The following is a 13,724-nucleotide window of genomic DNA, read 5'->3' as shown; positions in this document are numbered from 1 at the left end:
CTGAGGATCAGCTGTGATACCAGTTCTTTATAGAATACACCTTGAGAAAGAAGGAGCAAGAGGAGGATACTTAAGAGACCAACCAGCGAGGCTCTACAACACACTGCTTCAGGCTGCACTGGGGGCTCTGTGAGCTCACTGGTGCTTTTGTCACTGCTAGGAAGCTTGCCCAGTCCCAGGCTGGTAACTCCCTGCATAAAAGACAAATTCCTCCACTCATAGAGTTTGCAGTCTATGACTAAAGCAGATGCTGAACAAATACAACACTGAGGTACAGTTTTAGGAAAAGAGGCAGAAAGTGCTACAGAGCCAATAGCATAGGACTCTTGCTCTCTGGGGCACTGTGAAGGGCTTCCCTGGAGAGTCAATATTTCATTGGAGATAATGAAAGTGGTAAGAACTAACTAGAAAATGGGATTCTTTCCCAACCCACCCATGGCATGTGGAAAGGATCCAGAGCATGAATGGCAACGGCTGAAATGGATATGCACAAAAGCAAAGCTTAGCACCACTGCCAGCAACTTCACATCAGTTTGGTAGCCTACTCTCTGTGACTATGACTGCCTCACTGCCAGAGTTCTTGCTCATTTTCCCTTTAAGAATATAAAAATGAGCCTCACAGAATATTTCTGGAAAATTAAAAACAGATGCCACTCATATATAATATAGTATCACAATAATCTAAATAAAACACAAGGACATTACTGCATACTTCTACTTTCTGCTTCATGCCATTTTCCATGGAAAAATAAATTTCTATATTTCACACCCAGGAAAAAGCCCCTTACTTAATCAGTCTAAGACCCCTCTTTTTTTTTAACAATGAAAAAGTTCCAAATTTGCTGGGGTTCTCTCTTATAGCCTCTTTTGCTATAAGAGATCATTCATCATCCAGTGTGATGAGTTAAGATTTTCACTCAAAACCTTGAAAATATGTCAATAGAGCACATATGTCAGATTCTGGTTACAAAATCGTAGATAAAATGAATTAATGAAGGAACGTGAGTGGAAAGACTTCAAAGGGAAGCAACAGCCTAGACATTAATTAACAGACCAACACCTGTCTTGGGTGGGAGGAGCCTGCCAACTTTTCAGAGGTAGAACTCTAGGCCATGTGCTACCAAATGGTTAGGTTATGGGAATGAGTTGAGTGATATACATAACTTCAAGAGATCCACTATCAATTAAAATAGAAAAAAATATAGAAACCTAGTTATTAACCTTAATTCATTACAAAAGCTTTCTCTGGTTTTGCACCCTGCCTCCCATGGCTGTGCTGACAAACCCTTAACGGAGAGTGCTCCTAGAGCAGGATATAGTCTTATCTGAAACATTTCTATTGTGGTTTGGGTGTTAAATATCCCAAAAGACCCATTGTAAAGGGCATGTGAGATCGAAAGCTCCTTTGTGGGATGTTCCAGACATATTTTTTTCTTACCACAGGTCCAAACATTGTGGCCAAATTACCATGACTCTAAACCTTCTAAAACATGTCAAATAAGCCTTTCCCCCATTTAAAGTTTAGTTATTTTCTACCCTGATAGAAAGCTGATTAACATAGTCTGCTTTCAGAACAAGATAATCTCATTTTTCCTACTTTCTTACCCCATCTCCACCAAAATTCAAACTACACATAGAGAAAGAACCCATGCACTCCATGTTTTAAGAGCAGAGCTGAATAACCCCCTAGAGAAAGAATCCATGCATCCCATGCATTCCGAGTAGAGCTGAATAACTCCAATGCAAAGTTGATACTTGGATGTTTAGTCATGTGTTTAACTTTAGAGGAAAAATGCTGGGAAGGGGAAACAGGAATGGCAGGGAGGGGCTTTCATGGAGCTGTTAAATTCTACAACACACTGTAACCACAAAGGAGCTTGGCCCTAGGACCTTTGAGAATGGCAACATAAATGACTAGCGTAAAACAAACCTGCACAGAACACTTAGTACTCTGTCACTGCATATTTTTGTTCCAGAACCACAACTCATCCACTAGATATCAGGAAGGACACTAAGAATTAGTAAGGCTGGGCGGTGGTGGCACACGCCTTTAATCCAAGCACTCGGGAGACAGAGCCAGGTGGATCTCTGTGAGTTCGAGGCCAATCTGGTCTACAGAACGAGATCCAGGACAGGCACCAAAACTACACAGAGAAACCCTGTCTCAGAAAAAAAAATTACTAGTAAATTTACTTTCAATCATTACAAATAGAATGATGTATTTTTAATAATTTCACATCACGTACCCCAGTCTCACTCCTTTGTCAGTCCTTTCCGTGTCCGCCCTCCACCCTTGTAGCCAAAAGAAAATAAATAACAGTAGTAATAATAATAACAAAAATATTTTTTAAAAAGAAAAACAAACAAAAACACTTCACTCCTCTGTCTTTCCTGCCTCTCCCTCACATATTCCATTGTAGGAATGGCCTTGGGAGCTGTGGCATGTTGCACAGTACACCCTTCTGCCCAAACAGCTTTACTTGCAAATGTTCACTACAATGAGCTGTTGGTCTGGTTCATGGTCTCTGACTTCTGGTAAACCATCAATACTGGGCCCTCACTGAAACATCTCTCAGGTATCCTGCTGTTGCCCCTAGTCGTGGAGATCCTGTGGCTATGGTTCCATAGGACCTGTCTCTCCATGCACTCTAGCAGGTCACAGATGGAGAAGATGCTACGTCCAGCATGGGGTTATCTAGGAAAGGAATTTATATACACCATGCTCGTTCATCTGTTTACTTTATTCCTCTATGACAAAATTCTACCTATACAATTTCAGTTCCGCCCTGAGTCTCAGATCCTCTCTGTACTTACTTTTCCTGTCTTCTCATTGTCCTAACTAAGCTTCTATGCTTTCAAACTCATCTTTGTCTTCTGTTCCTTCATTCTCCATCTCTCCTTCCTAGCTCCTTACTCCTAGCTCTGAGAAAACTCTACAAGAGATCTGCCTTACCATCTACAGAATCTCTGCCTTTCTCTCTTCTCTCTGGTCATGTGACTCTGTCTACCATCTACAGAGATTTTCTTGTTCTTTCTCTCCTGGTCATGCAATTCTGTTCTGGCCAGGAATCTCATTCCACCGTTTACTCCACCTGGATATGCAAAAACCTCCTTTGTTATGAGTCAATTGCTCTGGAAATGCCATTAGGCCTGAAGGCAAGGGATGGTCTGAGCTTCATTTACACAAGAAACAGAGCTATTCATCTACTTCCTGCTTGTCTCCTAGGCACTGTAGGAGTGTTAGTTATCTGGTGGATCAATGTCTGAGAAGCTTAGCTGCTTGCCAAAATGGTCTGGTAGTATTTGGAGTTGGGGCCTTCACAGGTGTAAATAAGTTAAGGTGAGGTCTTAAAGTCAGGACATAATGTAATTACAGGTGTCTCTATAAGGAAAGGAAATTTCACATGGACATGTATGAAAGGAATTCTGAACTACATCAGCTATTCTCTGGGTCTCATTCTAATAGCAATAGATACATATCCCACTGGATCTGTTTCTCTAAAAACTTCCCAGTACATCACGAGAAAATAATTAAAATAACACTGATTTATTACTACCTGTTCTTTCCAAAGTAATAACCTTCCAGAGATCCTATAAAAGGCTGAAAGATGAGGCAGTGAGAGTCTAGGAGATGTGGAAGGGCACCCAACTTCTCTTTGCTAATTCTGCACAGGATTTTAGTTTGCAGACATTTCCTCTGAATCCTACTTTGTCTTCTCTTGGTGTGATAAAACAGTGACCGAAATCAATTTGATGAGGAAAAGGTTTGTTTCCTCACTTACATCTCACAGCCCATCATTGAGGCAAGCCAGGGCAGTAGCTCAAAGCAGGCACCTGGAGATAGGAAGTAATACAGAGGCCACAGAGGAGAGTTGCTTAATGAATCACATTCCATTACTTGATCAGTTTGCTTTCCTATACAACCCAGGAACCACAGAGAGCTGTGCCCCCCTATATCAACCATAAGTCAATAAAATGCCCCACAGACATGCCTACAAGCCAATGTGATGGAGGAAACTTCTCAACTGAGGTTCCTTCTTTGAAGGTGACTTTAGTTTGTGTCAAGTTGACAAAAACTAAGAAGCTCGCTTGCCTTCTTAGTTTCTCCACATAGAGGTTCCAAGACAAGGGAATCCTTTGAAGAACCTGACTGGTTTTCTCTGCCTTTTGAGGTCTGAGCTATGTGGAGATTAGCTACAGTGGAGAGAGGAGGGGTTTTCCTGGAACTGGACCAAGAGCCTTGGGGTTATACCCCCCCCAACTAACCACTCCAGTCCCATACCCTTAGCCCCATTCCCACAGCCAGCAGCCATGAGGTTTGTTCCCACAGATTTAAAGCATTGCTGCATTCACTTTTATTTTCAAAACTAACTTTCTTCACTTTAAAACAGTAGAGCCAGGTTATCAACAAGTTGCTAGATTTATAAGTAACCCGACCTTATAAATAACTGGATACAAGTATTGATAAGTAACCTGGTAAGTAACATCTACTCTCTGCGACACAGAAGCACTTTCATTTGTGCATGTATCCTTTAGTTCAGAGGTTGGTAGGGATAATATACCCCAAATTAACATTCATATAAAGTTATATGAATGCTGAAGTAGTGCAGGGAGTTATTGGAAATGTTCCTAGAGGTTATTCTGTTGTGACAACACAGCAAAATGACTGCTATATTCACCCGGTCTAGCTTGCAATGCGTAAGGATTGAGGGGTGACAGAACAAGTTGGCTTTACCTCTAGACACACCATTTAAGCCACAAGTGAATTGCACTTTGGTTTTTGTTTATCTGCTTTTGAGATAGGATCTGGTCTGGAACTCAGCCTCAAGTGATCAAGGCACAGGTTTCTATCCCTTGAAGTAGAAAGAGCTGTAGGAATCTCCTGCTTCCAGTGTGGCAACTAACAAGTGAGTTGTCAGCCTTTTATTTAACAAAATGGAATTTACCAGGTTAGCTATGCTTTCTAAAGTTAGCATAATCCTATGAGAATGGACATTTACTTGAAATCATGATTAAAAAATAAGTATGCAAGTCTTTTGTACAAGAGTCTAGAAAACACCAGGTATGAGTGTGTTAACTTTTCCCTAATATTATTTTTTTCTAGATTAGAATATATCTCTCTTTCAGAGAATCCACCTTTCACTGTGTTTTATAAAGAATAATTATTGGTTAGACAGAGCTTGGAGAATCCTGCAAAAGAGGGAGATGAAGTGTTATGGGAGCCAGAGGGGATCAAGAACATCCCCAAAGCCACAGAATCAACTAACCCCTGGCTCATAGGGGCTCATAGAGACTGAAGCAACAATCATGGAGCCTGTGTGGGACTGACATAGGCCCTCTGCACATACATTACAGTTGTGTAGTTTGGTCTTCTTGTGGGACTCCTAAAAGTGGGAGCAGGAGCTGTCTCTGACTGTTGCCTGCTTTTGAGAGACTTTCTGCCTCCTGGGTTGCCTCTCCCAGCCTTAATAGAGGAGGAGGTGCCTAGTTTCACTGCAACTTGATATACCATGACTGGCTGATAATACTTGGGAGGCCTGCCCTTTTCTGAAGAGAAAGGAGGAGTGGATGGTGGCCCCTCATTGCAGAGGTTGTGGGGAAGGACTGGGAGGAGAAGAGGGATGGAGGAGAAACTGTGATTGGGCTGGAAAAATTAATTAATTTAATAAAAAAGAAATAATTATTTCTTTTATTTAAATCACTAGAGGGAGTTTGCCAAAAATGTATTATCAGGAAAAATAGAAATTGTTCTAGTTCTTAAAAGTAAGTAGAGCAAAAGGCCTGGAGAAATGGCTCCATTCTTAAGACCACTGATGGCTCTGACAGAGGACCTGCGGTCAGTTCCCAACACCCAATGGTGGCTTCCAACCATCCATATTAGATTGCAGCTATCCAATTCCTTCTTCCAAACTCCACTGACACAAGGCATGTATATGTTGTGCACAGACATACATGTAGGAAAAGCACTCAAACACATAAAATAAAAATTTTAAAAAAATGTAAAGAATAAAGTGTGAAAATCTGCATGTTGTTTCAAATATTCATGGCACTTTGTAAACCGAATAAATTCACAAGAGTTATTAACCAGTGAATTTTCCCTTTCTCAAGTATAATACAAGCTGAATTAAAAGTTACAATTGGAAATCTGTCAAACTCTAGCAAAATATTTACATGTAAATATGAGACAAAGCCAAATGTGACCGTGCATACTTGTAACCGAAGAAGTCGCGAAAGAGGGTCAGAAGTCCAAGCCAACTTTGGCTGTGCAGCAAGTTGGGGGCAACCTGGGACACACAAGACCATATTTTAAATAAACAAATAAAAAAACCCACACATTTTCACCTATTTCAGGGCAATAAAAAATCGATTTTCAAAGCTCGTGTCTAAGGTTGTGGATTGAGCTCAATGGTGGAGCTCTTGCCCAGTGTTCACAAGGCCCCATGTTCTCTCTCCAGTACCACAAAGAAGAAAAGCTCTTCCAAAGACTGAACTTGCACCCAGTAGTCCAACTAATCCAAGTCTCTTTCCCAATTGAAGGGGTCAAGGCTGAATTCTATGCTTGTATCATAATTTAAAACGAGATACATGACTTTGAAATCTGGGTTTAGAAGTAAAATGTCAGATTTCTCTTTCTTCACTAAAAGAACAACAAACAACATGGATGTGTGTGTGTGTGTGTGTGTGTGTGTGTGTGTGTGTGTGTATTAAGTGTTTTTATTAAATCACAACTCAGAAAAATGGTGTTTTTTGTTTTACTTTTTTGTTTTGTTTTGTTTGCATACAGATAGCTTTACTTATTTAAACTTCCAACAGGCCACTGAACACACTTGAATGTTTACTATCTATTCTAAAAGTTTAGGTTGATGGCAGCTTAGCATCTATAAACAAAGTTAATCTACAAAAAGCAAAATGTGAGCTGTGGTGAGATTAGCTGCTGAAATGTTTATCCAGCACTGAATTCAGTCTCCAGTACCAGAGGAACCTGGTGTGGGGCACATTCCTGTAAACCCTGTACTCAAACAGGAGGATTAGAAGTTCAAAGTCATCCTTAGCTACCTAGAAGATTTAAGGGCCGCCTAGACTACTCAAATCTCTCTCAAAAAAAAAAAAGAAAGAAAGAAAGAGGGAGAGAAAGAAAGGAAAAAAGGAAGGAAGGGAGGGAGGAAGGAAGGGAGGGAGGAAGAGGGAGGGAGGGAGGGAGAGAGGGAGAGGGAGGGAGAGAGAGAGAGAGAGAGAGAGAGAGAGAGAGAGAGAGAGAGAGAGAGAATTAAAATGGAGCTACTCTATAATAAGACAATAATGCCCTACCAAGATACCAAAGAATAAAAAGTAAAAAGCCTAGTTACAAGAGTAGGTTACTTCTTTTGGACTTGTTGGTCAGTAAGGTCCTGTAGACTCCCAAGCAATATAGGCTTTTGGCAATACCAATGTTCTTGGTTACTCTTGAGAACTTGATGGCAAGACCCTATTGCTGAAAACACTACCTGATTGGGTCATAGAAAATAGACAAATCTATTTTCTATTTTTGTTTCTAGAGAAACAAAACAAAAAAGTAAAACAAAAAACACCATTTTTCTGAGTTGTGATTTAATAAAAACACAACACACACACACACACACACACACACACACACACACACACACACATCCATGTTGTTTGTTGTTCTTTTAGTGAAGAAAGAGAAATCTGACATTTTACTTCTAAACCCAGAGGGAGGGAGGGAGGGAGGGAGGGAGGGAGGGAGGGAGGGAGGGAGGAAGGAAGGAAGGAAGGAAGGAAGGAAGGAAGGAAGGAAGGAAGGAAGGAAGGAAGGAAGGAAGGAAGAACACACTGATTGAGAAGCAGCAGCACTCAGAAGTCCACAGCCCAGGTGATGACATGACAGCTGAATTTCAAAAGGATTTTTTTAAACTACTGCTCATTTAGAATGCTTCTCATCTCACCCCCCACTTTCTCATACTTGTGCATCTTCTTCCCTCTGCTAGGCCTTTTCTTATTTTTCTAAGTCCTTCTGATTTGCACTGCACTCTCTAACTTAATGAAGGATGAATTTTGATCCTAGTATTTTTTCTACTCAATATACAATATCATTTTCTCTGCTCATTTAAAAATATCAGTTATACATTTAAGGCAGTTGTCCTTTGAAAACTTTTTTTCCTTTTATGATTGACTCCTAAATGAATTCTTTATAGTATCTGCTACTGTCTAATAAAAGCCAGATTATCCCTCCATGTCTTCTCTCCCAGCTTTCAGTTTGTCTGTTGCTAGTACCATTCACTTCCAGACCATTCTGTTTCCAGGGAAATCTTTGAGTTAAGTAAGATGGTTTGAGATAGGGTAGCACAAGTGCACCCAAAGTTACAATTAGCTGCTGCAATGAGTGTCACCAATCACCTTAAATTCTGTAGGAAAGAAATGATGACTCTGCTCTGGCACCCTAAAGCCATCCCCTAAAATGCTATCCTGTAACCAGAGCACTAAATTTTGAACTGTGCCTGGTGGCAAGAACACAGAACAGGCCCAGCAATACCAGGTACTAGTAGTATGTGGTAGCAAGTCCAGGTGTAGACATGGACACATGCCCCACCAGATACTGCTGAACACCAAGTCCTACTTTGTCAGGGCTACCAATGCATCTGGTGTTCATTACCAATAGAGTCCTAGGGATGAGAACCTCATTGGGGAGACCCTTTTTGGTTCTCACAATAAGCTCTGTCCGACATTGTCAGAGGCTAAGATGGAAGTCCCATCTAATCCCCTTCCTTTGTGGTGTCTCTGTAGTTCAGACTTCCTCCTGCCACCAGGACACATCAGCCAACTATGTCACAACCATTACCTATACTCCAGAAACTGTTTGCTAAAATCTAGAAAGAAAAAAAAAAAGTGTGTTCAATTAGTTAAACTCCAAGTGCTAATATTTTGTATTTTGGAAAATGCTAGAGAAGAAAATGTCTCAAGTATAAAAAACAAAACCTTGATAACATTAGATTAAAATCACTACTGTTTTATAAGTTTAATTATGACAGTACACGTTAAACAGGCAGAGAGGAGTCATGGGTGTCATCTGTAATGAAATCATTTAAAAATGATTTCTTCTCTTCCCTGGGAAGAATTCCAAATCAGAAGTCAAAGGACAGCTATTTGGCTCCAGATGTTTTTGGAGTTCAACAATGCACATTTAAACTGGGAGTCAGGACCTGGACAGAAATGTTAAAAAACATAAAATAGCTGGTTTATGATACTTTAAATTAATTTATTTTAGCATTTAAAATAAAAGGAATAACAGATGGTGAAGACATAGTTAAAGTGAGAACCATTAAAATAATTTCAGGTGGAAAGAGAGTTCCTAACAGGAACCTGTGAGCTATGAACAATTAGGCAAAATTTTAAAGTGGCTATTTAGTAAAAGAATCTAGAGCATGACAATTATATACCATTAAACTGGTATCTAGCAACATTGGGAATCCCATGTTATGAAAGAAGGTTAGGCGTGGTAAAGAGCTACCAAAAGCACTAAAACACACTTTACACAGGTTGACACAACTGCATGTTTTTCAAAAACACAGTCAATGCTATTATTCAGTTTGTAGACCTCCATTTTAGTCAACATTCTGATAATTTCTATATGCCTGATACTAAGGGATATAAAGTCATTGCATACATTTTAATGTAATAATGTTATTTAAAGTTTCTACATTTTGAAAAACCTGGTTCCTTCCTTTACAGTGCTGTTATCTTAAACCAAAGTCAATAATCACTTCACATGATTCCCACAAATAAAGGAATTTTCATATCCACAAATAAATTTTTAACTATTTTTTTAACTTGGCTGCAGCAGGGTATAGATCATTGGTACATACACTCCAAAGCAAAATAATCTTTTTGCATCTATACATAATTTAATATGCATCTAGTCACAATTACTTTTTTTTCTCTCTTGCCTTCCTCCCACTGTGTGTGTGTCTGTGTCTGCACTGTTCAGAGTCCTGCTGAATGACATAAACTCTGGAGCTGTTGAACTTCACATGCTGAGTTAATTTTTTGGCTAACAGGTTCTGACAATAGATATAATCTTATTGATAACTCCCAGTAAGAAAATGATTGTTAGTGATGGTAATGGAGCCAGAGTCTGATGAAGAGGGTTGAGGCTGGCCCAGTAATAATAGTTTAAACCTCTTTACTACATATCTGACCCCAATTACATCTCAAGACAAATAACACCCTTTACTCAAACACCTGGTACCAAATGTGGGCAATTCAAATTTCTCCCTCATGGAAACATCTAACCATTTTGGGATATTCAAACAATGAGCATTAATTGCCAGTTTTGTACTTGAGACGCTGGACCTCTCTGAAGTTGAGCAAATTATTTTTTAAATGCTTTGGCTTATTGAGAATGATTTTTAAAAGCACTTCCATTAACTAATGATTGGTTAAAAAATAATAATACAAGCAAGATAGAGATTAGTTGCATGACAGATAGTTTGTGCAAAATGCAATATGCTTTCTGAAGACACCTGAGTGTCCTAGTTGCATCAAAATGGAGTAATCACTGTATTTATTTCAAAATGATAAAATTGCTAAAACCATGAGGACTTGATGCTTGGCACCAACACTGAAAGCTTACTTAGAACTAAAGGAAAGAAGACATTTTTAATTTATATGGGAATTCTGTGAGGAGACTCCAGGTTGCTTTTCTCAGGTGGACTATTGTACATGAATAATAAAGGTCTGAGACCTACCTCTGGAACTGGCTAACAGTCTCATGTCCTTAGCTACTTTGAACAAGTTAGACATTTAGTTAATGCTGTTTTGTCATCTACAAAACACAGCAATAACAGTGGCTATGTTGTATGTATAATTTAGTATGTGTAAGGAACCTGGAACCACAGTTAGTTAGTTAGAAGTGGTAATCTACACCTCTATAATTAGGATTATAGGTAGAACAAAAAGGCTCATAATATCTTTGTATTTCTTTAACTGAATAAAACACACTGCTTGTCTTTAATGAAGTACTGGAACAAACTATGAAAGTGTCCTATCTTTTATGTTATATGTATATCTACTTACTTATTTAATAATCAATGCAAAAATTTATTTTCACATATCCCTGTCTTGTGCACACTTGTAGTCTAAGTAAGAAAGGATATGGTATCAGGTAATACAGACTTGTGAGAAAAGATTGTGGTACATATGAGGAGTCCCAGGGCTGGCAATAAAGGGAAAGTGTTCCAACCTTTATAAGAGGAGACAGGAAAGAAAAGCTCATTGTAATCAAGTATTGCCTATGAGTGGGCAGGTGAAGCATTGCCCAAAGGAGCATGCATCATCCTTCACCATCACAGTTACTAGTATCACTATACAGTTTGTTTACAAGAGATACTCTCCAAGTGGGAGACAGGCCAGATCCCAGAAAAAGGCATAGTGTGGTGAAAGACTTTGGATTTTCTCTAATTCTCTAGAAACTCTTAGGGAGAATCTGAAACAGAGCAACATGAGGGACACAGAGGTTCATATGATCCAATTTGCTTTTTCAGGACCTCTCAGATAAGCCTATGGAGGAATATATTGTACTGAGATAAAAGTGGAAGGAAAAAAGTAGAGAGAAGCTTGTGGTATTCACATATATGCTAACCACCTCCACCAGTGTCTCTCAAAATATACTAAAACCTACAGCTTCAGCATCACCTGGACCCACCACAAATGTCACAACAACTGCTTCAGAATCTTTTGAGTGTGAGAACGTACCATGAAGAACACACTCCTCACGAGCATGGTAGAGGATGAAGTGTGAGGACCTTTGACCAAGAGCCAGAGAAGGAGACATATTTAAATCATCTGGGGAATCTTTGAGGCTTGTTTGTTTCCTGGGTTGATGGGTGGGTGAATGGGTGGTTTGATGGGTGAGTGGGTGGGTGGATGAGTGGGGAGGGTTGATGGTTAGTTAGGTGAGTGGGTGGGTGGTTGGGTAGGTGGGTGGGTGGGTGAGTGGGTGGGTTAATGGGTGGGTGAGTGGCTAGATACATGGGTGTGTGGGGGGGTGGATGAGTGGGGGGGTAGATGGGTGGGTGAGTGGGTGGTGGACAGGTAGGCTAGTCAGGTGATTTGGTTTGTGTTGTGTGATATTTTGTTTGTGGACTGACAAATAAAGCTTGCCTGGAGATCAGAGAGCAGAGTTAGCGACTAGTTAACCATAGAGGCCAGGCAGTGGTGGCACACACCTTTAATCCCAGTACTTGGGAGGAGGAAGCAGGAAGATCAGGAGTTCAAGGCCACCCTGAGCTACATGAGATTGATTCAGTCTAAAAGAGAAATAGAGCTGGATGTTGGTTGCTCACACCTTTGATCTCTGCACTTGGGATCTCATGTTTTTGATTCCAGCATTTGGGAGACTCATGCTTTTGATCCCAGTACATGGGAGACAGAGAAAGGAATATAAGGCGGGTGGAGACAGGATCTCTAGCCCATTCAGTCTCAGGATTCGTAGAGACAGGATCAGACCCCTTTTGGTCTGAGATTTTGTAGAAGTAGTGACTGTGGCTGCTGCTCTGCTTCTCTTTCAGCTTTCACTATAATAGCTGACTCCTAGTTTTGACTGTTAAGATTAATTAGGATCACACATCAGGTTTGTTTTATTTAAACAACCAGTGCTGGGCCAAATCTCAACCAAGCCATGAACTATTAAAAAAGAGCTTTAAGGCCGGGCAGTGGTGGCACATGCCTTTAATCCCAGCACTCGGGAGGCAGAGGCAGGTGGATCTTTGTGAGTTCGAGGCCAGCCTGGTCTACAGAGCGAGATCCAGGAAAGGCTCAAAGCTACACAGAGAAACCCTGTCTCAAAAAACCAAAAACCAAAAACCAAAAAAAAAAAAAAAAAAAAAAAAAAAAAAAGCTTTAAGAGAGTTGGTCTTGCCGGCTGCCCTTGAGCTTGACCCCCAGACGGGTCTTTGGAGCGAGCATGGCCAGGCACAGCCATGGCCCAGCGGCTCCTCCAGGCAACAACACTCATTGTCACCACAAGACCTACATCACCACTGCATTAGGCGGCCTCATGAGCGCAATAGGCTCAGTTTACAGCGTCTACTCAACCCAGCAGATTCCCACCTGGAAGCAAGGGCCTGGGCTGGCCAGTACACATGCACGGCAGCTGCTGTCGGAGCTATGTTTGGTATAGCCACCTGTGTGTCAGTGTCCAGGTCCGGGAGAAGCCAGATGATCCCCTGAACTACTTCATTGGAGGCTGCGCCGGGGCCTGATCCTGGGAGCGAATGCTCACAGATATGGGACTGTAGCTGTTGGCTGCATATACATGGGCACCACGGCAACCCTGTTCAAGATTGGCAAGCTGGAAGGCTGGGAATTCTCTGCCACTCCCAAAGTGTGAGCAGATCCCTTGTGGCAAATAAACACTGTGTGTCCCTTTGCCCACAAAAAGAAAAAAAAAAGAGCTTTGAGACATGCCCTGGTAGTCTGCCCTGGTGCCAAGGAGAACGCACAGCCCTGCCCAGCTATTATGGTAAGCAAATGTATGGTGTGGTATGGAAGAGAGAGAGGCAGAATGGTTCATATGTCCTGTGGAGAGAGGCAGAACTGAAGAGGTGAAAGTACAGGCTGAGGTGAGGGGTTGCTTGCCACCTGTGGCCATGGTGATGACTGGGCTGGGGTTACTTACTGCTGAGGCTTATGTCTGGGTCTATGGCCCTGCTGCAGCTATGATCTATGTT

The 13,724-nt window shown here is 40.9% G+C and overlaps 1 pseudogene; it reads left to right on the top strand.

Moving 5' to 3' along the window:
* Positions 1 to 12,958: 12,958 nt before the first annotated feature.
* Positions 12,959 to 13,502, top strand: LOC114684045 (annotated as a pseudogene).
* The last annotated feature ends 222 nt before the right edge of the window (positions 13,503 to 13,724 follow it).

This window comes from Peromyscus leucopus, chromosome 2 (genome assembly GCF_004664715.2).
Source record: "Peromyscus leucopus breed LL Stock chromosome 2, UCI_PerLeu_2.1, whole genome shotgun sequence".
Lineage (NCBI taxonomy): Eukaryota > Metazoa > Chordata > Mammalia > Rodentia > Cricetidae > Peromyscus > Peromyscus leucopus.
This window is presented reverse-complemented; position numbering and strand designations above follow the sequence as displayed.